General features: G+C 33.4%; 1 protein-coding gene and 1 long non-coding RNA gene across 2 annotated transcripts in view; one reads left to right on the forward strand and one right to left on the reverse strand.

The window, feature by feature from the left end:
* LOC309622496 (uncharacterized protein) overlaps positions 1-17,208 on the forward strand; it is a 188,679-nt gene extending 171,471 nt beyond the window's left edge. Inside the window, exon 5 of the transcript XR_014240911.1 lies at positions 2,244-17,208. The gene's annotated coding sequence lies outside the window, so the exon portion shown is untranslated. The remainder of the gene's footprint in view (positions 1-2,243) is intronic.
* The window catches only part of LOC309622617, a 620,423-nt gene that overhangs the window by 410,368 nt on the left and 185,402 nt on the right, over positions 1-24,653 (reverse strand). The gene's annotated exons all lie outside the window — the stretch shown is intronic.

A 24,653-nucleotide genomic window follows, 5' to 3' on the forward strand; every position in this document is an offset into this window, starting at 1 on the left:
TCAAAGGAGTCCAACATTCTTGAGGAGATTCTTGCAAGTATGTTTCTGCAGATTCTCTCTGTTCAAGAATCTAAAATGGCTCCTATTCCTTGGTTCCCCTTAATGGCTAATGTCCCTTAATGGTGCCCTTAATATGTTAATATGATAGAAGTAGACAGACACACACTTGTCAAGGCTCACTTTGAAATACAGAATTTGACTGTGTCTTGAGGAACAATTACTGAAGCTAATGCAGAGATCTATAAATGTTTTCAAGGCTACAAATAAAATTTTTAGACTGTAGTGGATCTCTTGTTTTTGCTTAAAGGGCATCCATTTCTCATTCTTCTAATAATTGCACCTTGACTTTTCTTTGGGGACAGCATTCCTTTTGAACTGTGAGTCCATAGGAAACCACACCTCCCCCAGGATGGGCACATCCCTCAGCATATTTTACTCTTACTCACCTAGGGTAAGGATTGTTTAAGAGATAACATCAGAACCTAATACTTAGATAGCACTTACTGCTGCCAAGAACTGTCTGAAGACTTTAGATGTATTAACTAATTTAATCCCCCAAATGATCCAGGTAGTAGATGCTATTTTACAGATGATATAAATAATTTAATCCTCCAGTTGATTCAGGAAGTCAGTATTATTTTACAGGTGACAAGATTACAGCTCAGAGAGGCTAAATGACTTGATCAAAGAGATACAACTGCTAAGTCCTGAGTCATGATATGAATCTACTTGCTTGTTCTAGCTGTAGAGTCTGTGATCTTAACCCAAGGGCATGTTTCCTGAGTCAGTCTAATTCTGAAAATTGTTCTGGGATTATTGGAAAGAAGACGCTTTCTTTTTTTGTGGGGTTTCTGTGTTGCTAGAATGCAGACCTACATACAGAGGCTAGTAGTCATCTTGCCATCTCTCTGAATGGAGAGACTGTTGAGGCTGATAGTAACAGAAAAATAGGGACAAGAGATAAACAGATTCCATGACATTATTTGAAGCTGCTATTCCCTTAGAATTGTAAGTTACATGAGTGATTATGTCTCTGTTTTTCTTTTAACCTTTTTAAAAAAATTAAAGTATAGTTAATTTACAATGTTTTGTTAGTTTCAGGTGTACAGCAAAGTGATTCAGTTATATATATTCTTTTTCAGATCCTTTTCCCTTATAGGTTATTACAGGATGTTGAATATAGTTCCCTGTGCTATACAGTAGGTCCATATTGTTTATCTATTTTATATATAGTAGTGTGTATATGTTAATCCCAAACTCCTAATTTATCTCCCCTTCTTCGCTGCTATCCCCTTTGGTAACCATAAATTTATTTTTTACGTTTGTGAGTCTAGTTCTGTTTTGTAAATATCATATGATATCACTTATATGTGGGATCTAAAGAAATGATACAAACGAACTTATTTACAAAACAGGACTAGACTCACAGACATAAGTCTTTGTTTTTAAACTTAAATTATGTAAGCCAGTTTGAATTGTGTTCCTGTCACTTATGACTGGGACGTACAGACCAGTGCATATATACTTCACTTGGATTCTAAGAATGGAGTATTTGGATTTGAGGGAGTGTTGAGGGGAGGTGATGAAAAAGTAAACGGTGTAGTAAACCTGTCTAAGACCACATTGTGCAAGTAGATTTACCCATTCCAGACACATAGGAATCTGGGCTATAATTGTCCATTGGAGTTCATTTAGTTTGGGTTTCAAACTATAACAATATGTGAAGAGGGTCTTTATTTTTTTAAGCTAGAGAAAGAGAAATATATAACAAACAACTATGTACCCATGCTAATAAGTAACAAAGGGAAATGTTGGTCTTGAAAAGAGGGAAAATAATATCACTTGAGTATTAAATGTGCCAAACGTTATTCTAAATGCTTTCATATATCCTACTATTTAAGTGTCCCAACAGAATGAAGATATTTTCCATACGTGGAGATTAAGGCTTGGGCTGTTAAGCTACCCAAAGTAAAAATGAAAGTGTTCTACCTGTAGCAGACACATTTGGCAGAAAAACAAATGACATGTTCCTAATTGCCTCTCCCCTTCTCTCCCTCCGTGCAAGTCTTATACAGCTTAATATCTGATCTCCGTCTCTACCGTAGCTAGGATTGGGCATACGACACACTTTGTATTAATGAGATATAAGCAGAACTCTTGTTAGGGGTTTTGGAAAATGCTTATTTTATTGATAAAAGGGACGTATGCATCTTATGTCTTCCACTTCCCTCTTATTTTTGCAGTGAACCTAGGCTTAATTCCTGGGGTTTCAGCAGCTATTTTGCAACTATGATGGGAGAAGCAAGTCCTTGAAAGTATAGTAGAACATAAAGATAGAAGGAGCCTGGGTATTTGATGACATCATGCAAAACTGTCTATCTCTGGATTTTTTTCTTGGGTAAGATAATTAAATGTTTTTCTTGCTTATCCCATGATTACTTGCAGCCCACAGTGTATACATGAGTTTTCTGTTACTTACTACCAAATGCACTTCTAGTATACAGACCTTAGACCCATGGCTAATGCTTATGCTATTTTTATTATAATATAGCTTCTCTTCACCAGTATTTCTTGCTTCTTCTTCAACGAAAATGGGGTATAATTTACCAGTATCTTATTTGAAGATGGTTATACATAATATAAATATCTATTTAGTCAGATGTGACAGAAGGGGAAGTCAGAAGGCGTTGAGTATGAAAGGTATTTGACATACCCTTGCAGACCTTTAAGCTGGAAGGCACAATGTGATCGGGAATGCAGATGAGTTTAAGGAGCTTGAAGAAGCTCCTGGCTGACAGCCAGCAAGGAAATAGGGACCTTAGTTCTTTAACCTTAAGAAACTCATTTCTGCCAACAACCTAAATGAGCTTGGAGGGTCATTCTTTCAAGTGCCTGTAGAAAAGAACCCTGCTCTTGTCAATATCTTGATTTTGGCCTTGTGATATCCTAAGCAGAGAATTGGCTAAGATCTACACTGTTCCCAGATTTCTGATCCATGGAAACTATGACATAATAAATGGGTGTTGTTCTAAACCACTGAGTTTATGATAATTTGTTGCAGCAACAATGAACTCCAGTCTTTTTCCCAGTAAGATCCCTGCTCTGTTTGGGCTCCACTTCTCTGTAGCATGTATGGAAATTGCCCCTGGGGAGAATGTGACTTACCTTACGTTTTTCCCTTCTCTCAAAGATTATTGCTTTATATGACTATTGCTCAAACCCTGAAAAGAGTGACTTCATATATTTTGTTTAATTTTACATTGTTTATAGCAGGATGGTTAAATCCAATACTAGTTACTCCGTTATGTCTGAAACTGTTCATTTAAATAGATTTCTGATTTCTGATGCAATGTTTGTTTTGGTTTTATTTGTTCTTTGCTTTGTCTCTGAGAACTTTTGGACACATGCCTTTGCAGGGTTTTGAAGTTTCATGATGACATGACTTGTGTGGGTGTTTTTGCACCCATTATGTTGGACAAATGATAGGCCTTATCAATTTAGAAACTCATGTTTTTCAATTCTGGGCATTTTCTTTAAAATACTTATTTGATAATGTCCTTCTCATTGTACAACCTGTTCTGTTTCTTGAAAACATATTGCAGTTGGTTGCGAGTGTTCACATCTTCTATATCTGTATTGATTTATTTTGTTTAGTTCTTTTATCAATTGCAAAGAGATAGGTGTTAAAAAATGTAACTATGATTATGGATTTGTGCATTTCTTCCTTTAGTTTTGACAGGTATTGCTTTGAGTATTTTGAAGCTCACTTAGGTGCATATATAGTTAGGAATGTTACTATTAAGAACTAATATTACGTACTGAGAAATTTCCTTCTAAATTTTTAGTAATGTTTTTCTTCTTGAAGTTTGCTTTTTCTTTTGATGAATTTCTTTATCATTTCTTGTAGTACAGATCTGCTGGTGATGAATTGTTTTAAATGTCTTCATTTTACCCTCATTAAAGGATAGAGTTCTGGGTTGACAGTTTTTATTTCTTCCAGTACTATAAAGGTATTATTCCATTGTCTTTGGTCCTTCATTATTTTTTGATGAGTAGTCAGTCATTATTCATATCATCTATTCTCTGTTTGTGGTTCTTTTTTTGGTTTTCAAGGCTTTTCTTGATTAAAAAAATGGTTACAGAAAACAAATTAGGTGATACAAACATTTACCACTTCATGAAACAGACTGACTCCTTTTAGAGAACTGCAAAATGAGGTGGAAGGCAAGGAGCTTTTATAGGACAAAGAATAAAGAACAAAGGACAAGGAAGAGATGAATAGAAAATATCTGATTGGCTGGGCCACAGAGTCAGTCTTGTTTAGGGTGGGAAGGCCCAGTGTTGGCTTGACGTTTGGGGATTGGCTAACTTAATACACTGCGTTTCTGGTCAAGTAGAGTGTTTATAGGAACACGCAAGTTATCTAATGAACTAAATGATTAGTTCATTTTCCTTAATGTTTACAGGATTTTGGTGGTTTCTATTTATTTTTGAGTAAATTTTGAAAAAAAGAAACTTGTCTAACAACTTGTCAGTTTCATCTACATTTTTATGCTTATGGAGATAAAGTAGTCATAATATTCTTTTATTATCTGTTTAATATCTGCTGCATTCATAATTATGTGGATTTTTCTGTTTCATTCCTAATGTGTATTTGTGCCTTATTTCATTTTCATTATGGTACATTTTGACAGAAGTTTGTCAAATTTATTATAGATTTCAAAGAATCAATTATTCATTTTATTTATCTTTTCTATTATATATATTGTTTTTTGTTAGGTTTTCCTCTTACACTTATCATTTAATTTCTTCTTATTCTCTTTGGGCTTTCTTTGTTAGTTATCTGTTAATCTCCTAAAGTAGGTGCCTAATGTGTAATTTTCAGTCTCTTCTTTCCTAATATGTGTTTGAAACTGTACATTTTTGTGTATCTCCACGATAGCTGCATCCTATAAATTTTTTTAGGTAGTACTTTCATTAAAACTCCGTGGTAAAATATCTTCTATTTTAAATTATAATTTTTCTATGATTCATAAATTTTTAGAAGAGTGCTATCTTTGATTTATATGATTTTAAAATTAACTTTCTTATAAACAGGTGGAAATAAAGCTTGTCTTTATAACATAAATCTTTCCAGTTTCTTGAGACTTGCTGCATTACCCAGTGGTCAATTTTTATAAAGTTCTAGACATCCTTGAAAAGAATGTGTATTTTTCATTTATTGTGTGCCATTAGTTCAAATTTGTAAATTATGTTTTGTTCTCTCACTTACTGATTTTTATTGTTTTGCTTGGTTTATAAATTAAAGAGAAATGTGTATGAAAATATAATCATGATGGGTGATTTTTCAATTCCTTATTTAAAATTTCTGTCAGTTTGCTTCATATATTTTGGAGCTGCCTTGGATGCATCCAAGTCTAGAAACACTAAATCTTCCTCATCTACATCATCTCTAGAAATGTTTTTTTGCCATAAAGTCTATATTTTCTGATATTGATAAAAGCACACAAAGTTTATTTGATTAACATTTGCTTGATATATATCTTTTATTTTTCTTTCTTTATCATTATGTTTTAAATGAATGACAATAGCTATATATATTTTTTTTACTTCAGTCTGATAAGTTTTTCTATAAATGGAACATTTTCTCCATTTACATTTATTGTTGTCACTTTTATTTTGGATTTGTTTCTTCTATCTTATTTCATGCTTTCTATTCATTCCACTTTTTATATGTTTTCTTTGCTCTTCTATTTTTCTTTTTTTTCTTAATTTTGGTTTGTTTTTTTTCTTATCTTTTTAAACCTCTGTTTACTTAGAAGGTATATAGTAGCTGTGCTTTTTATTTATAGTTATCCTAGACATTTTAACACTATACTTAATATTTCAAAATCAAAAGGCAACTAGCAGTTTTACACTCTTCCTTAATCTGAAGATCTTAGAGGGTTAACACACTTAGAAAGTTATCACACTTCTCTCCTTTCACATGCGACTTGTATTTCTATCCCATTTGTTTTTCATCCCACATGACAACATTATTTGTTTTATATGGTCAATGTTTGTTTAGGTTAATCTACAAATTTATCTTGTTTTCAGTACTCCTTCATGCATTTCAGATGTCCATTTTGGATTACTTTCCTTCTGCTTGAAAATTTTAGAATTTCTTGGTTCTATTAATGGTAAACTCTTAAGTTTTTGTATGTTCAAAAAATGCCTATATTTTACCCTAGTGCTTGGAAGTTATTTTCTCTGGGAATATAATTGTATGTTGACAGTTATTTTCCCTTAGCATATTTATTTATTATCTGGGTTTCATTCCTGGTAAAAAGTCAGCTTTTAGTCTTGTTGTTATTCCCATGTAGGGAATCCATCTTTAAAAAAATTTTTTCCTTACTGTTCTTAAATTCTTCTTTTTATCTTTGGTGCTCTGAGGGTTTTCACTATATTAAGTAATAGTATGGATTTGTTTTTGTTTATTCTGCTCCGGATTCACTGGGTGTCCTGAATCAGCAGTATAGTATACTTTAAAAATTTTGGAAAAATCTCAGTATTTTTTTTTTCAAAAATTATCTTTTTCCATTCTAATTTTTCTCTCATTCTTGAACTCTTATGTTCCAGAACCTTTTTTCTCTGTTCTACGTGATTCTTAAATTATTTTTATGTCTTCGTTTCTTTGTGCATTATACACACATCACACAAAAATGGTGATATATAGAGAGAGCATTATATATATACATATAATGTATAATCAACTATTTAATTCAGCCATCAATTACAATTTTTCATTTAATATATTTTTTATTTTTATAAGTTCTATTTAGTCATTTTTAATAACTTTTTATTTACGGTGTCAGTTCTGCCTTTTATTCTTAATATTTGAATTATTTTCTTACTTTTATGTTTGAATATTTTACACTTCATATTTTAAAATATATTTTAAAACATACTAGATTTATCTGTATTGATACGATCTCCTTGTTGGAGAGGGTTTTGATTATTTTTCTTACTGCTGTATTTTCAGAGCATAGAGGGATGCCAAAGAGAAGCCAGTCAGTAATTCTTTGTTGGATAAATTAATGATAAGATCCTCTCTTGATTTAGACATCTACATCTTGGGCAGGGCCTACTTTTTTTCTTGGATCCCCTGAACATTATGTCATTGATAACCAGATTTCAAGGCCAACCATGTATGACAAATGCCCCTGTGGAATATTTGCATTCAGAGTTCTTCTTTCCCGTTCATAGTCAGGTTTATTTGGGAAGGAGTGGGGAAAATGGTGAAACCTTTCAAACTTCTTTTTTTTTTTTTGCCAGTTATTAATATATTTTAAATAATGTTTTTAATGTTTTAGCCTACATTAAAACATTTGTTTCAGTGGCAGAGTCAGTTATGTTACCTAGTCTTCAATTCTCCCTGAAAAGGAAGTCTGTTTGAGTCATTTGATCCTGGAGGAAAATACAGAAATGGTTATTCTTCTTAACTGTAACCTCTCAAATAATTCTAAAGTTTAAGGGAAAAAAAGTGATTTAAATAATAAAAATGAAAAAGGACATGCCATTTAAATGGAGTATTTCATACCAAAGTTTATTGTTAGTAAAATATTATAGTTCTCTTCTTATTATTTAGATGAATAATGGGTATCCTATTTGTTGTGCTTGAAATATTGAACAAGTGGGAAATTGCAAATGTTTCAAAATAAAAATAGCATCCACCATGAAAGTTTTATTTACTCTCTTTGAGAAATAGTACAGAGACTGTCTTAAGGGATGATTTGGTAGACTTTATTTTCTATGGGATTAATAAATGTGATTGAGGATAAATTTCTTATAATCTCTCATACAGCTCTTGAACTGATTGCTACTGCTCTTTATGTTTTAATGTTAACATTCTTTTACTTCTCATACCCACAACTCTTCTTCATTTGTGACACATGTTGCACACAGAGACATGGAAGTCTGTGTTTTAAAATGAGCTTAGTTGTCTATTTACCTGCTTGGAACAAAGTTGACAGTTTCATTATAAAACATTGCGCAACATAAAATGTACAATGCCTGAGCTATTGAACATCCAGTTTTCTTAATAAATCCATGGAATTTTTATATGTTGGAAAACTAGGAATACAGTATTATAAAGCATTTGACAACTAATTTATTTGCCTATCATAAAAAAACTGATGTCTATGATAGAAGTATCCAGTTTCTTGGTACAGATTATACCATTTATTTATGCCATTAAATAAATATTCCATGAAGTAGGTTCACTGTAGGTATTTCATTAGTTTAGCAATTATTTATTGAGCAACTACTATATATAAGGTATAGCTTTATAAGAGATAAATAAGTGAAAAAATATGTTTTTTGGTCCTTCTTGAGTAAGGTGAAAATGGGCATTTTAAATTGTGGTTTCCTAAACACAAAAAAAGGCCATAAAAAACTTTTAAATAACTTGAATGTATACCAATGAAGTTTTCTTTCTTTTTTTCTCGGTATCTACTTGGCTATCTTTAACTTTAATTTTTAGATTCTTCCCTTCTTCCCATGTACTAAGGCTATCTGCAAACTGATATCTGCGATAAGGGTCTCCTGATTTTCCCTTCCTTGCCCCTCAGACAGAAAGCGTTTTTTCATCTCTGAATTTCTGTAGCATGTACTCATGTCTCTCATTTCTTATTTTGCTTTATACTTTATTTGTCTGTGTACTTATTTAATTTCCCTAGTAACTTTTGAAGATCTTAAAAACAGAATCTATTCTCAGTCCTTGTCATCATGACTTATTGATAATAAGTCTTCCAACACCGTGAAAATGAAAAAGCACAATTAACATATCTTGTACATTTTCCCTTAGATGTAGAGAAATAATATTGCTCTTTAAGTTGAATAGTAAAAGTTAGCCTATTAGCATTCTTATCACCAGGAAAATTGTGGAAGTTGGTAATTCTTATATCACCCTATAACAACTTTCAGTCCAGTAATAAGTAGGCTTATGGAAACTAGAAGTAAATAAGTTATTGTCATTAGAGAACTATTATTTATTGTTTCTGTAGTTCTTCAGTAAGATGGTTAAGATAATACCCAAGGGAGATTTTAAAAATAATAACAATATGTATATTTACAACACTGTCCTTTTATTCATTGAATGATTTCTAAGAGGTAGGAAAAGGAGAATTGCTTAGGAAAGGAAAAGCCATTTGAGACAATACAAATTGACTCTTGGTAGCAAGGTAACATCAATATTTTATTTTGATGAAGTGGCTTTTAAAAACATCTAAATTTTTTTTCTGGTTAATTAGTGTCTAAATAAAAATGCTACTTTTGTTGTGCTTTCAAAAACACTGAAAATTAATACTTATATAATAATTCAATTTGTAAAATCTGTGGATAGATTACAAATAAAATAAATTTTAGATATTTTTAGGAATTTGGCAGATGATCAACATATACACAGTTGTGAATCAATTTAATGTAAATTACACATATTTATACTCTCAAAACTGGTGCTTATAAAAAGCTTGTACTTATACTTAAACCCTGGCCAAATTGTACTTTTATCAAATTGGTAGTCTCATTGTTACAGTGTCATTATTTCATCTAAAACTTCCTCCTTCTAGCCATAAAATAAAATTTAAAATTAGAGGATGTACTTTGTATTGACATATTCAAGTTGTCCAATATTTGTCAGGTTTAAGAAATAATATACAAACACTTTAGTTTTGCTTTAAGCAATTCGTCATTGCAAAAGCCATTTTTTCTCTGATTATTGGAGGTTATTTTCCATTAGTGTAATGACAAAGCTTTTCAAAATATTCATCGGGAGGAGGAAAAATTCACATGTTGCTGTTAATAGACCTATTTTTCAAACTGCCAGAGGAAGTTGTGCTATCTGATGAACATTTTATTAAAAAGTGGAATGGAATAGTAATATCCTGGATTCATGTTTTCTCATTTTTCCCTCTTACAATCCCAGGCGGAAGTACGTAACTAGATAACCCTTGTTTCTATGAACCCTTTACTTGGTTTAACTTTGCTTACTGGCATATATGTTTTGCTCAAGTGTTTCAACTCCTGAGTATCACAACACTGTATCAGAGTAAGCTGAGTTTAGACATTTTGGAATATGCCGCATATGGTTATGGGAAAGGTTCAAGGGCTATATGCTGAAACATGGAACCAGTTTCCAGGTCATTGTGGAAGTGATTATGTTGGTAGGAGTGGCTTGTGATTTTAGTCAGATCTCTGCTAAATTTAACTTATCTAAATATTTCTCCAGAGTCCTATATTTATCGGAGTACATAGACATTAATTGAAAATGTTTAGAAAGGAAATTGACCTGACATAAGACTAAACTAATCTAATACCACAGTGTTGAAACTAAATGACTTATTGATCATTGTGAATTTGTATGCACATATTTTGGATGAGGATGTGGGAGAGTTTTAAAAACCAGTCTATATAAAAAAGTCTTCTGTCCAAAATTATTTTTCATCAATATAAGTCATTAACTGCGATTTTTCAGTACCATAAAACATAAAAAAGGAGCTTTACATCGTAATGGTGTTTGTAGCATTTTCAGTAATTATTGCAAAGAAACTTAATGTGAAACTTATTTATTACTTAAGCTTTTTAAATATAAATATTGCTTGCTGAAATATTAAATTCACACATTGAAGATGAAGAGCTGTTTTTAATAACTTGAAAAAAAACTGATTTTAAAAAAGATCATAATTTCTCTATTGTTTTTAGAATAGCCTATCATCAATATTGAACAAAAAGGGGCTTACGTCTTTATCAGTCAAGACAACTTTAATCTTGTAGATTGGATCAAATTTGTCCAACAGTGATATCATTCAACACTGAAACAATTTGGGGAATCTTATTTCCAAATTCCCTGTTTTTGACCTTACCCTAATAAAAGGTTCTATAGACAGTAGTATGGAAATTGAATTTATTGCTTAACCAAATGCACATGTAGGTCTCATTAAAAATAACAGATCTCTATTTGACTTTTCTTTTACATTACTTTAAAATTTTAATTTTATGCATTAAAAAGAAAGGTGAGGGGCAGTAAATGAATTAATTAGCTATAAAAATGTGGTTTTACCATTATTCACTGTAATACTGTTCTCCTCCATTCCATAGGTTAATATATGATTTAACTTTCTGAAATATTTTCTCTATCTCTAATTTAATTACATATTTCTGCATATAACCTATTATGAAATTACTTTTTAGTGTCGTAATAATCAGCATTATATATTCTGTAATTAAATTGTAAAGATTTCTCTAAACTTGAAGCAGATTTCTTTGATATATTACTTTTATTTGTAATTAGAGGGGTCTTGTAAAGTATTGGTACTTCATAAATAATTTTTATAAATTAAGTGTAGTTCAGAAAGACTAAAAAATTTATTTGGTAACTAAAGACACATTTCAATTAGATAAAACTAAAATTTGTTGTCTAGAATACTCTATATTGGCATAGTATCTTCTCAAATTAGCCTACCTAGTTAACACACTGGTTATACCAGTGAACAAGTAGGAATTATTCTGTGTGTGTTTTTTGTCTTTCACTATTTCTTCTTGATTCCTTGATATAGTTCCACTTATTTATTTTCAGAGCCGAATCAAAGAAATGGGAATGAATGTCAGGTTTGGAAAGAAGTTCAGAAACCAAATATATCAACTTTATGATTAACTTTCATGGTGGCCTTTACCAGGGAATTCTCTCCCTGTTATTTTAGTTTACAGAGAAGCAACCTCGGTTGACCCTTGAGCAACATGGCTTTGAACTGTGTGGGTCCACTTATATATGGATATTTTTTCAGTAAAGACAGTCCCACAGTACTATGCTACTCGAGATTGGTTGAATTCTCTGATACAGAGGGTCAACTGTAAAGTTATATGTGGATTTTTTGACTGCATAGAGGATGGGAGCCCCTAATCCCTGTGTTAGAGTCAGTTGTATACATATTCCAGTTCAGTATAGCATCTGCAAGCACATAGCTGCCAAATTCTCTTCTTTCCTAGTTTAAAATTTCCCAGAACCCAGCCCATGTGGTAAGTGAATGAGATTGAGAACAATGGAAAATAGACCTGAAAGAACAAAATTTTGCATAAGAAGACCCCATCCTGATTCATTCTAATTTTACTGAGAATTCTGAGTTTTTTACATTATTCTGTGTAATGAAATATAACTGATTTAGATTTAGATTATATAGGCAATGTTTAACTTATCTTCTTTCTCTGATATTTCTTCATACATTAAATATTTTAGGTCTAATTAATTTTTGTTGAGATATAATTGACTTATAACATTATACTAGTTTCAGGTGTAAGACAGAATTATCCAATACTTGTATATACTGCAACTGATCACCACAATAAGTCTAGCTAACATCCATCAACACACGTAGTTACAATTCTTTTTTCTTGTGATGAGAACTTTGAAGATTTACTCTCTTAGCAACTTTCAAATATATACACAGTATTATTAACTAGAGTCACCATGCTGTACACTAAACCCCATGACTATTTTATAGCTGAAAGTTTGTATCTTTTGACCACCTTCACTCATTTCACCCATCTCCTACCCCCCTCTGGTAACCACCAATCTGTTCTCTGTATCTATGAATATAATTTTATTTTTCTAAATTTAGATTCTACATATAAGTGAGCTCATGGGGTATTGGTATTGGTCTTTCTCTCTTTGACCTATATCACTTAGCGTAATGCCTCAAGGTCCATCTGTATTATTGTAAATGGTAAGAATTCCTTCTTTTTTAATGACTGAATAGTATTCCATTGTATATACAGATGGTCCCTGAATTACTATTTCAACTTACTGTTTTTCAGCTTTATGGTAGTGCAAAAGCAATATGAGTTTAGTAGAAACTGTATTCAAAATTCAAATCTGAATTTTGATCTTTGCTGATCTAATGATATGTTGTATGATACTCTCTCATGATACTGGGCAGGGACAGCAAGCTGTAGCTCACAGTCAGCCTTGTGATCGATTACAAGAGTAAATAACTGATACACTTACAACCATTCACTACCCACACAACCATTCTGTTTTTCACTTTCAGTACAATATTCAATATGTTACATGAGATAATCAACATTTTATTATAAAATATGTTTGTTAGATATTTTTCCCAACTAAAGGCTAACATAAGTGTTCTGAGCATGTTTAAGCTAGGCTTGGTTAAGCTATGATGTTCAGTAGCTTAAGGGTATTAAATGAATTTTGACTTACAGTATTTTCAACTTACAATGGATTTATTGGGATGGAACCCCATGGTAAGTTGAGGAATATCTGTACATATCATGTTTTCTTTAGCCATTCTTTCATCGATGGACACTTAGGTTGCTTCCATGTCTTCGCTATTGTAAATAGTGCTGCAATGAACATTGTGATGCCTATATCTTTTTGAGTTAGTGTTTTTTTTTTCCTTTGGATAAATACCCAGCAGTGGAATTGCTGAATCATATGGTAGTTCTACCTTTAATTTTTTGAGGAACCTCCATATTATTTTTCATAGTAGCTGCAACCAATTTACATTCTCACCAGCAGTGCACAAGGGTTACCTTTTTTCACATCCTTGCCAACCCTTTGCCAATTTTTTAATTAGATTGTTTATATTTTTCCTATTGAGTTGTATGAGTTCCTTATATATTTTGAATATTAACACCTTATCAGATATGTGTTTTGCAAATATTTTTTCTCATTTCTTAGGTTGTCTTTTCATTTTGTTGATTGTTTCTTTTGCTGTGCACAAGCTATTTAGTTTGATGTAGTCCCACTTATTTATTTTTGCTTATGTTGCTTGTGCCTTTAGTGTCATATCCAAAAAATCATTTCCAAGCCCAACGTCATGGAGCCTTTTCATCAAAAAATGCAACACTCATTTATGATAAAAATTTTTCATGAACTAGGAACAGAAGAGAACTTTCTCAATCTGATAGGAGCACTATGAAAAACTCACAATAACCATCAAACTTAAAGGTGAGATAATGAATGCTTATACTCTAACATGGGTAATGCCACTGTGATTCATTATTTTACTAGGATCCTAGCTAGTGTAATAAGGCAAGAATATTGTATAAAAGACATGCAAATGAGAAAGAATGGAGTCAAATTGTCTTAATTCACAAAATTACTAGAGCTAACAAGTAATTGTAGAAAGGTTGAAATATACAAGGTCAATATAAAATGGTATTTCTTTATACTAGCAATGAACAATTAGAAATTAAATACAAATCATTTACAGTAACATCTGAAAAGTATAAGACTTAAAGCCAAATTAAAGTAAACATATCCAATACCTGTATAATGAAAGCTAAAGAACATTGCTGAGAGAAATTTTATAAAGACCTACAAAAATTGAGTGATATACCATGTTCATGATGCAATATTGTTAAGATATCAATTATCCCTAAATTGGTGTATAGATTCAACACAATTCCAATCAAAACCACCACATCTGTCTTTGCTAAAATGTCAAGTTGATTCTAAAATTCAAATGAAAAGAGAAAGGAGTTTGAATAGCTAAAACAATTTGAAATAGAACAAAGTTGGAGGACTTACGTATCAATATGTGAATGCTTAAATTATGGTGTGATCATACATATAATGTAATACTAGTTAGTAATTGAAAGAGTTAACTACTTAACATACAAAAAAAAATGGATGAGTCTCAAAAACAATACTAAGTTAAAGAAGTCTGACACAAATGAATACAGTATCATTCCATTTATCTGAAACTTAGAAAACAGTTATCTAATCTATAGTGACAAAAAACCAAGTTAATAGTTTCCTGGGGTAAATATTGGCTGGGAAGTACAATGATAAAAGTCTGGATCGTTGGAAATGTAGCTTATATTGATTGTGGTGGCGTTTATGCAGGTATAAAAATTTGTCCAAACTCACTGAAATTTCTACTTAACATGGTGAATTTTATTCTATGTAAATTATAATCAGTTGATTTTTTAAAATAATATATTTAAATAACAGGTGAAAATGCTTAGTATTAATATGTATTGAGCACTTGTTATATAAACCATTGCTGGTCTATCAGTTTTACATGTATTAACTAATTTATAATTCTCAAAACACCCTATAATATATAGGTATTATTATTGTTTATTTTACATGTAATGCAAGTGTAGAGTGGTTGTCACAGCGCAGTTTATTTTTAGTTGACAAATTAATAGTTGGACTCTTCAATGTCTTATAAAAACCACTTCATTTCATGAGGATAGTAGAAACATCAGTGAAATATAATGCAGTTCTTTCACTAATTTCTTATGTGATTTTGAGCAAATCACTAAGATTTTCCTATGTTTAATAACTAAAGTCCCATTCATTTATAAAATTCTCCCATTTCATGGCTCTAACTCTTGGAATATGTATGATTATTTAATAATACAGTGCTTTAAGTGAATTCTGTTATGGTGTCCAGGGGAAAAAAAACACTACCCATAAAAGATGTTAAAAATAGATTAAAAAACTAGGTATTTCTTGGTCTTTGTTGTCTCTTAATGTCTGTGAAGATGCTTTGCTTTAGGAGAAAAATTTAAAAACAAAGAGAAGATTGAAAAATAAAAAGAAGCTTATTCAACGCCATGTTTTTTTTTTAAAGGTACTTTGGTTCTAGGTAATATAAATCAATATAAGCATGCTTGTGCAAGAAAGGGAATGGTCTAGGTTTATTCCATACAATCTAAGGAAATGCTAATAATTAGATCTTATGAAAGATGAAGTCTAGACCAGGTTTGTGAATCTCAACACAGGATTCCCTTATCTAGGGCTCAGCTATTAATCTCAAATACTAGTCTGTAAATCACCCAGTTCAATTATTGAGTACTAATTTGATTGGCCCATCTTGAGTTATATGTCCCCCTATTCTATTATTTCTGACTAGAAGGCCATGTTCCCTTCATCAAAGAAGAAAAGTCCTTGCTATTTACGGGATACCTCTATAGTTGGGGTGGGCAGTTCTCAGAGAAAAGTGCTGCGTTATACACCCCTGTATGAGCTATGTTAACATTACACATGGGGAACCAACAACATTCTTTTCCTTTTCATCCACCATGTGATAAAATAGATTACAAACAGAGCAAAATACTTTACCCACCCCGATCCACATCCATTGCAACGTAACCTTGAAGCTCCTCTCATCAAGAGATGGAGTGTTTTTGAATCTGGGCTGGCCTTGTGACTCGTTTTGGCCAAAGACATTGGAAGTGATACTGTGTCAGTTATGAGGCCTCAAGAGGCCTGGCGCTTTTGTTCTTTTTCTTGAATCTTTGTCCATGCCATGTGAAAAAGCCTAAGCTATCCTGCTGGATGCTAAAGACACATTATCCTGACAACCCTGTTGTCCAGCCTATAGCCAATAATTGCAGTGTGATTGAGGCCTTCCTAGAGCACCAGCCAACATACTAGCTGCCTACAGATACAAAAAACAAGGCCAGGGCTTCCCTGGTGGCGCAGTGGTTGAGAGTCTGCCTGCCAATGCAGGGGACACGGGTTCGGGCCCTGGTCTGGGAAGATCCCACATGCCGCGGAGCAACTGGGCCCGTGAGCCACAACTACTGAGCCTGAGCGTCTGGAGCCTCTGCTCTGCAACAAGAGAGGCCGCGATAGTGAGAGGCCCACGCACCGCGATGAAGAGTGGCCCCCACTCGCTGCAACTGGAGAAAGCCCTCACACAGAAACGAAGACCCAACACAGACAAAAATAAACATAATAAATAAATAATAAATGAAAATTAAAAAAAAAAAAACAAAAAAAAAACAAAACAAAAAAAACAAGGCCAGCCGTGATCAGCTGAGTCTAGCTCAGTTCAGTAGAACCCCCTCACTGGCCCATAGATTTATAAGCAATAATTAATGCTCATTGTTTTAAATCACTGAGTTTTGGGGAGTTTCATTTGGAACAATAGCTAAAGAGAATACCCCATTCAACAAATATTTCCCCCCCAATTTTTACATAATTAGTTCCTTATGTATAGTAATCATGGTTTTCCCATTTGGTGTTAGAATAAATCCTTAATTATAACAATGCAAAGTACCTACATTTCCTCAGGATTATTTTATAGTATTCTGTTTGAAGATAAACAATGGAAACGTTTACTTATATTTTGTAAAATTTATGACTACTACAAGTCTTTTCACAAACCTTTCACTTTGAAATTGATTATGAGTTATAGTTTATTATCACATAATCATCATCAAGCTTGGCATATTTAAACATTTTAAGTTGTTTGAGCTTTGTCTTTATTAGTGAATTTGTGTTTGTTAACTTATATAGAACTAGATTATTTTCTCTAATTTATACTTTTGGTTCTTTTCAAATTGCTCATACCATAATGTTAGTTGAAAGGAGTAGAATTTAGAACACAATTATATAGTTGGTCCAGTAGCTAGATAAGCAGATTAGATAGATGATAGATAGATAGATAGAAAGAAAGAAAGAAGGGAAAATGGATAGTTGCATGTAAACTGCTTAGCACAATGCCTGGTTTATAGTTTGCCCTCAATAAATAATTGGGTATTGTTTTATAGAAGTTTGTTATTAATAATTATTGAATGCACCATGGGGAAATATTAATCTTAAAAATAAAACAATTACTGGGCAGTTGCACTATTCAACAGAATATTTTGAAAGTGTCATATGGTATCCCTTACTATGATTTATTTTGTTTGCCCGAGCAATCAACATGGTTCATAAAAGAGGACTCAGCCTCAGAGATTTTTAGCAGCTGTAAAAAGTATATTTTAGTTAAAATATATTTGCTACAAGATACTTTTCAGTTTAGGATTTGGAAAGGTGGTGGCAAAATTATAGTTGTCAAAATAGTGATTTTCAATAAGTACTGTAATTAGCATGCATTACTTCCAGAAATTGTGCTTTTCAGCAATGGGCCATGACTCACTTGTATTTGCATATAACCAGTGCATGTTAGAAATAAATGTCCACTTATCCTCAGAATAAAAAGAAAGAAAATTTGGTATAAATAGCCCTAGTAATTAAAAAACCTTGTCAGACCATATATCTTATATGAATTGTTGGTTCTGTGCTCTGCAGAGAACACAATTCTCTGTTACTGTGTATGTTATGTGCTATTTCAAATCTAGCCTCTGCCAGGTTGTGATAACAGCTGGAGAGCTCCTTCTTTCCCCTGATTCCTGGAAAAACAGTCCAAGAATTCTCTTTAAGCATTTGGTAAATGTGTGTAAGTCCTTCTGAAGCCAGTTCCCACATCCATACCTATCGTACAGAAAGCACCAGATTTCACCACACACTAGTAGATATCCAGAGAGAACCCTACCTAACCATTCTACTGATTGTTCAGGCCCCCTGTCCCACATCGTTTGTGCCTCAGCACTTTGCACGTGCTCTCAGCAGCTTGGGCTCAGAGGCTTGTTACTGTGCATGACCTTTCATATCTGCCTTTGGTTTCCTCTGATTTAGGGGGCTTTCTGGGTTCCCTTCCTGCCTTTTTGAATCATGTCTCTCTTGCATGATTTTGGATCAGCACCTTCTTTTAATTTTGACACGTTAGATTCACTGCACCCAGACAGTGTTCCCATCTCTAGGTCCAGGAAACAAACTGTTCTCTGGGAGTCCAGTCTCCAATCTTCCCATGACAAGACATAGGATCACTTCCAAATGATTAGTGGCAATTTCTATTATCAGGAATTTAATTTTAGCTTTTCTAAACAAGTGACTCTCATCCATTTATCAGTCCCACAAATATATTTATTTTTCTAATATTTGATAAAAAGTCAATGGAATGCTTTTACTTTTCTCTTCATACATATTATTGAAATTTTCAGGTCATTGATTATTCTTTTATGTGCTTAAATATCCAACTTACTGACTTAATTTTCAAATCCCCAATACAAGAACTCCTGTTGTTTGTTTTTTATCTCTCTGCATTACTAGTTTAAACCTGACTGGGTGAGACATTGTAAGCATAACTAGCCTTGATTTAATAAGATTTCAGAATTTCTAGCATATGTGAAACACTAATATTTCAATCAGACTTTCAATATATGTACCCCATTAAAAAGGAAAATATTTTGCTTTATCATTTTATTGTATACAAATTATCTACAGGTGATGACATTTAGTACATCTAGACAAGGTAATTCCTTATCAATGCGGTTTATAAAGGGAGAAAATCGTTGTCCTGTTGCATCCTTCTGAAGCTGGTTTTTAGTGAGTAATTTTTATTGATGTTTTAAACATGATGCCTCTGAGTGAATCTGGGCATGAAAAGTATGTGCTACTGCATTAATTTTCAGCTTAATTCAGAATATCACACTGGGTAATAGTATATAGTATTGCTGATTAGTGTAACATTTAAAGTAGCTCACTGGATAAATGGATTCCCATAGACTTTTATATGTGGATCTCTACTTTTTCTAAGAGAAGTTGCTTCTGACTGCTGTAGCCAGAATGGAGTCTTGTTCCAAAGACATTTACTTCACCTTCTGTGTTTTCCATGCTGTGATTCTAGATTCTCTGTATTCTACATCGCTGCTTTCCAACTAATAATGGAGTTCTGATCCTCAGTTGCCTCTTGCCCAGAATTTGATGTATTTCTCCGAAGTGCTGTCATGGCAAAGCTGATTTTCACTCTCACAGAACCAGGTTCTATCCTTTGGTTTCTAACTGATAGATGTGCTGGATATAGTTTAGCTTCTTGAATATGGCTGAGCAAGTGTGTCCCTGGCTCTAGTTAAGGGCCCTTGAATATGAGATTGTGGGAATTCCCTGGTGGTGCAGTGGTTAAGAATCTGCCTGCCAATGCAGGGGACATGGGTTCGAGCCCTGGTCCGGGAAGATCCCACATGCTGCAGAGCAACTAAGCCCGTGCGCCACAACTACTGAGCCTGCACTCTAGAGCCCGTGAGCCACAATTACTGAGCCTGCATGCCACAACTACTGAAGCCTGCGCGCCTAGAGTCCATGCTCCGCAACAAGAAAAGACACTGCAATGAGAAGCCCGCGCACCGCAACCAAGAGTAGCCCGCGCTCGCCTCAACGAGAGAAAGCCTGCGCGCATCAACAAAGACCCAACGAAGCAAAAAAAAAAAAAAAAAAAGATCATGATGCTTGAAGAAAGAAAGTGGTTTTTCAAAGCCTGCTGTTTAACTCTTGAATCCATTCTCGGCTCCCAGATTTTTCTGTTTTCAATTTTATTTCATTATATTCAATCTATAATGATTCCTTTTCTTAATTAGCAAGGAAATATCACTTATTTATTTTAAAAAGTCAAATACTGCTGAATTCTATAAGGTAAAACAGTAAAATTTTAATTCCCTAGGAGAATTCCCTTTAACCGATTTTTTTTATATTCACAATTTACATGTATTAAGTGACATATTGACATCAAGACTGCTAGTGGAATCCAGGTATAAAGCAAACTATTTTTTCTCTCATAGACCTTTAATTTGGTCAGTGTAATTAGTTTTTTCTTGGATGGAAACTTAGAAAATTCTATATGAGTTCCCTAGATTTATCTCTCGAATTCTTTTTTGTTGGTTCTTTCCTTAGGTAGATCTATCACATGTATGTATTGGTCAGTACTTAGCTGAAGATTTTAGGGTAACCCTCTGAAGAGCTCCAATACTCTCTCTGTGAAGTCCTCTCATCTTAGATACTGTGGCTCTGTTTTGTCTCCCCAGACTTCCATATTTATCCCCACAACTCAGGGAGATCTAGTGGTTTCTGTGAACCTCGGCCTAGGTTCACTGTCTCTCTATTGTGTTCTGTAAATTATCTATAGGTAGTAAGATGGGCAACTGTGGTGTTTCATAATTTATTTCATGTCTCTTGGGATCACTGACAGTTTTTGCTTGCTACCTAAGTTTTGAAAGCCATTGTTTCAATTATTCTGTCCGGCATTTTAATTGATTTCTGCCAGCCGGGTAGCTCTGGCCCTCATTGCTTCATTTGGCTAGAAGTAGAAGTCCTTAGATTCATACTTGTTCATACTTAGATTTTATGATTGCTAGATTTCTCTACTATGAAGTTACTCTTTTTCCCTTTCCTTAACCTATCTTTTGGAAGCAAATCACTAAGTCCAGCTCATCTGTGGGGAGGGAGAGTTAAACTACTTCCTGGACAGGGGAGTATCTTTATATATATTATTTGGAATTCTGTAAGGATGATTTGCCTGTTCTCCCCCATTTATTTATTCAACCATCTATTCATCAGTATATTTACTTTACACTTTGAGTTAAAATCCAATACCACATATAACTTTATTTTAAAATGTTGTCACATGTATAGTAATATATACATATTGAGTCCATACTGCTTATTCCTGACATGTCCGTTGTCTAGTCTCACAGGATTCTTTGAAATTAGGCAGCTCTTCAGTTTCTGTGTTACCTGTGTGCATCAGAGTCTTTGATAAGGCTAGGAGTGTAGTTCTGTGCCTGAATTTCTGTCTCTATAGACTCACCATACGGACATTACCTGGGAATTTTTAAGAACATAAGCCTGAAATTGCATTTTTTGGTGAAAACCTTGAAAACTTCATTTTTTTTCTGGTGTTGGGAAGACTTCCTTTCTCTCCTGGTGCTTCTGTTTCTTAGAGGAAAAGCTGTCAACTTTGAATTGCTGAGAATTAATATTAATTTCCTTTCCTGGCAATTGCTTTTTAGTATCATTTGTTACCTAACCATTCTTTGTTACCTAAGTCATTCTTCTAGTTGTATGGGCTTGAAGTTTTACTTTCTGGGCTGCACCTAGCAGCTACTATTGGATTACTAGGAATAACTTATTTTGTTTAACTGTTTCTGAATGTTCTGAACACAGGAATGAGTGCCCTGAACTCTTGAATAAAAAAGTAAGGATAATTTGATACATCCCTAAGCAGCTAGAAATAGAGGTAGGGACCTACATGAGGCATTATTTAATTTTGTTGATTTCTGATGTATTATTTAAAAATAATTACACAGATAATTTATGAAAGTGAAGAAAAAATGCCATTGTTTAATGGTGGTAGCTCTCAATTAAAGGACAAACTCACTTAGATACATAGAAAAGTTCAAAACTTCCAACTTTTAGATTCTCCTAAACAGGCTTTGATCTCTTTGGATTATGGTGTGTCTATCTCTACAAACAAAAATTTCTCTGACACAGGCTGCATTTTTCTGAATTTGAGCTGAAAATATTGCTTAGGTATTCTATTCAAGTGTTATTCCTTTCGATTCATTTCTTAACATGGTTGTTCATCCCAAAAGGTGGAACTTTGAGTGAATAGCACTTCAGATTACTTGGTTTGAGCCCACTCAATTTTCTATTGTTTTACTTGCCATTCCAGGAATCTCTTCACTTTGGTGGCATCAGTGAGAGGTGTGGAAACTAGTAAAAGCTATAGTCCTGAAATGACCCTTTCACTTTCTCTCTCTTAACTTCAACTTCCACCATTAGTCTCTTATTTTTTGTGTGTATTTAGGAAATATCTATGAAACTATGCTGCTTTTATAGGTATTCACCCACAACTTTGGTTTTGAGGCTTTTATTCCTTTTTAACTTCATCGTGCATAAAATGCACATATTCACATAATATATTAAATCAAGAGACCATGACATAATGTTAAGAATTTAAAAGAAGAACATACAAGATGCAAAGTTTGATACTGGCTCTGACATACTCCATTTGTGGGAAAGACACTATCTATCTCTTGGACCTCTTTTGTTTATATTACCTTACCAAATTGATTATTTTAGAAATCAAATTAATATATTTTGAAAAATGTATTTTAAAATGAGTCATAAAGTGTGATATTGAGGTTGTTTCAATCAGGTTTACTAAGTCACAACATAAAATAAAACAAGGATACAGACTCAGATTTCATTAACATTTACATACCCTAAAGTCTTATATATAACATATTATTTTTGTTGTTGTTATTTATAATGATTATTATTGTCTATGTGAACTTCAACAAATTTCTTTTTTTGTAAAATGATACTAATATCTACTCCCAGTTGTACTGGGAAATTTAAATGTAAAATTGCTGAGCATAGCCAATGGCATGTTGTAATCTTGGCATGTGTTATCTTTTCATTTTTCTCCCTGCTCTCCCTCAACAACTCAAGTAAGGTCATCACTGCTGAGATCTACTGTCTTAACCCTTCAGCCTATATTACTCTTGTAATGAATGACATCAGTTACCCAAGGGCTTTGTTGATGGACTGAAAGGCAGGAATCCATTAAAATAAATCCCACAAGGGACAAAGTAGAAAACAGAAGGGAAACTCTCTCATCAATGGACCATATGATCTGTGCAATTGGAGCTCCATTCCTTTTAAATATCATAGCTCACTAAGCCTCTTCCTTTCTCTTGTGTGACCACTACTCACTCTTAAGCTTATAAAGTCTCCTACCAGAACTTTCTGCAAAGGCTTTTCTGAGAAGTGTTCTTGCTGCCAGCTTTTCATTCTATCCACATTAATGAAAAGGAAGTGTTCATAGAGCAGTTCTTTCATATGAAATTCCCTCACCCCTGGACATTTATTGATCCTTTATCCTCAACAGAACAAAGTCTAAATAATTTAGCCTAACACTCAAGGACCTCACAGAACATTCTTGTGCCTTCTCTCTTCCATTTGCTTCTCCAGATCCATTCTCCACCCCTCTTGAACTACCCTGTGGCCCTGGCGGCTGATCTGCATGACCTACATCAATGGGAACCCTGGTGGGAAATGGGAAGGAAGGAGAATGAAGTCAGGGAATTTATTCCCCAAGATTCCTCCTTTCTACTAAAAGTCATGCATCTTATCTGGCATCCCTCTCCACAAGACTCTGTCCTTTTGGGATTTGGTAACTACCACTCTCCACTCCACCTTTCAGGCTGAAGGGTGGGAATAGTTTTGCTAGTGCTGGGATCCTGTCTTATTCTTGTGGCTTCTCTACACCTTGTACATCCTTTGTAAATATTCTCTGCATCAAACTCAACTTCAACAACCCAATTTGAATATGCCATCTGTCTCCTGGATGTTACACTTCCTAAATTTATCTCATGCCATACACTGTATCCTTTAAAGCTAGATGGTTTATTTATTATTGCCATAGTGGTTCAGAATACCCATTTTGGAATGATAAGGTGTTGGGTTTGAATCCCGATTTTACTACTTATTTCAATGACTTTGATCAAATTACTCAACCTCTCTCAACCTCATATCCTCATCTGTAAAATAAGGATAATAATAGTAGCCAACTCACAGTGTTATTATGAGAACTGAAGAAGTATATAGAAGTTCTATCACAGAGCAGATGTTAAAGAAATATGGTTTTGACCATAAATATTTTTTGAGAACATATACCTTATGCATTCATGCTACCATACCTCTTTTCCCATTTTCCCCTATTCTCCACTTCAATTTATTCATTCTAGGCTCAATTAAATTCCTAGTTCTTCTACTATCTCTTATGTTTTTCAATTCTTATGACACCTACTCCCTGAAACTTTCCTTTACATTTTCATCTGTATATGTTTCCTCTCCCCAATTATATTGCTAACAATCTGATAATAGGGAAAAGTCCTTTTCATTTCCTTGTTTTGCTCCTAACTAGCTCAGTGTTGAGGATATAGTAGAAGCTAAGCAAATATTTCTTAGTTATTTA

The sequence above is a fragment of the Balaenoptera borealis genome, assembly GCF_965194805.1.
Source record: "Balaenoptera borealis genome assembly, chromosome: 2".
NCBI classification, from domain to species: Eukaryota; Metazoa; Chordata; class Mammalia; order Artiodactyla; family Balaenopteridae; genus Balaenoptera; species Balaenoptera borealis.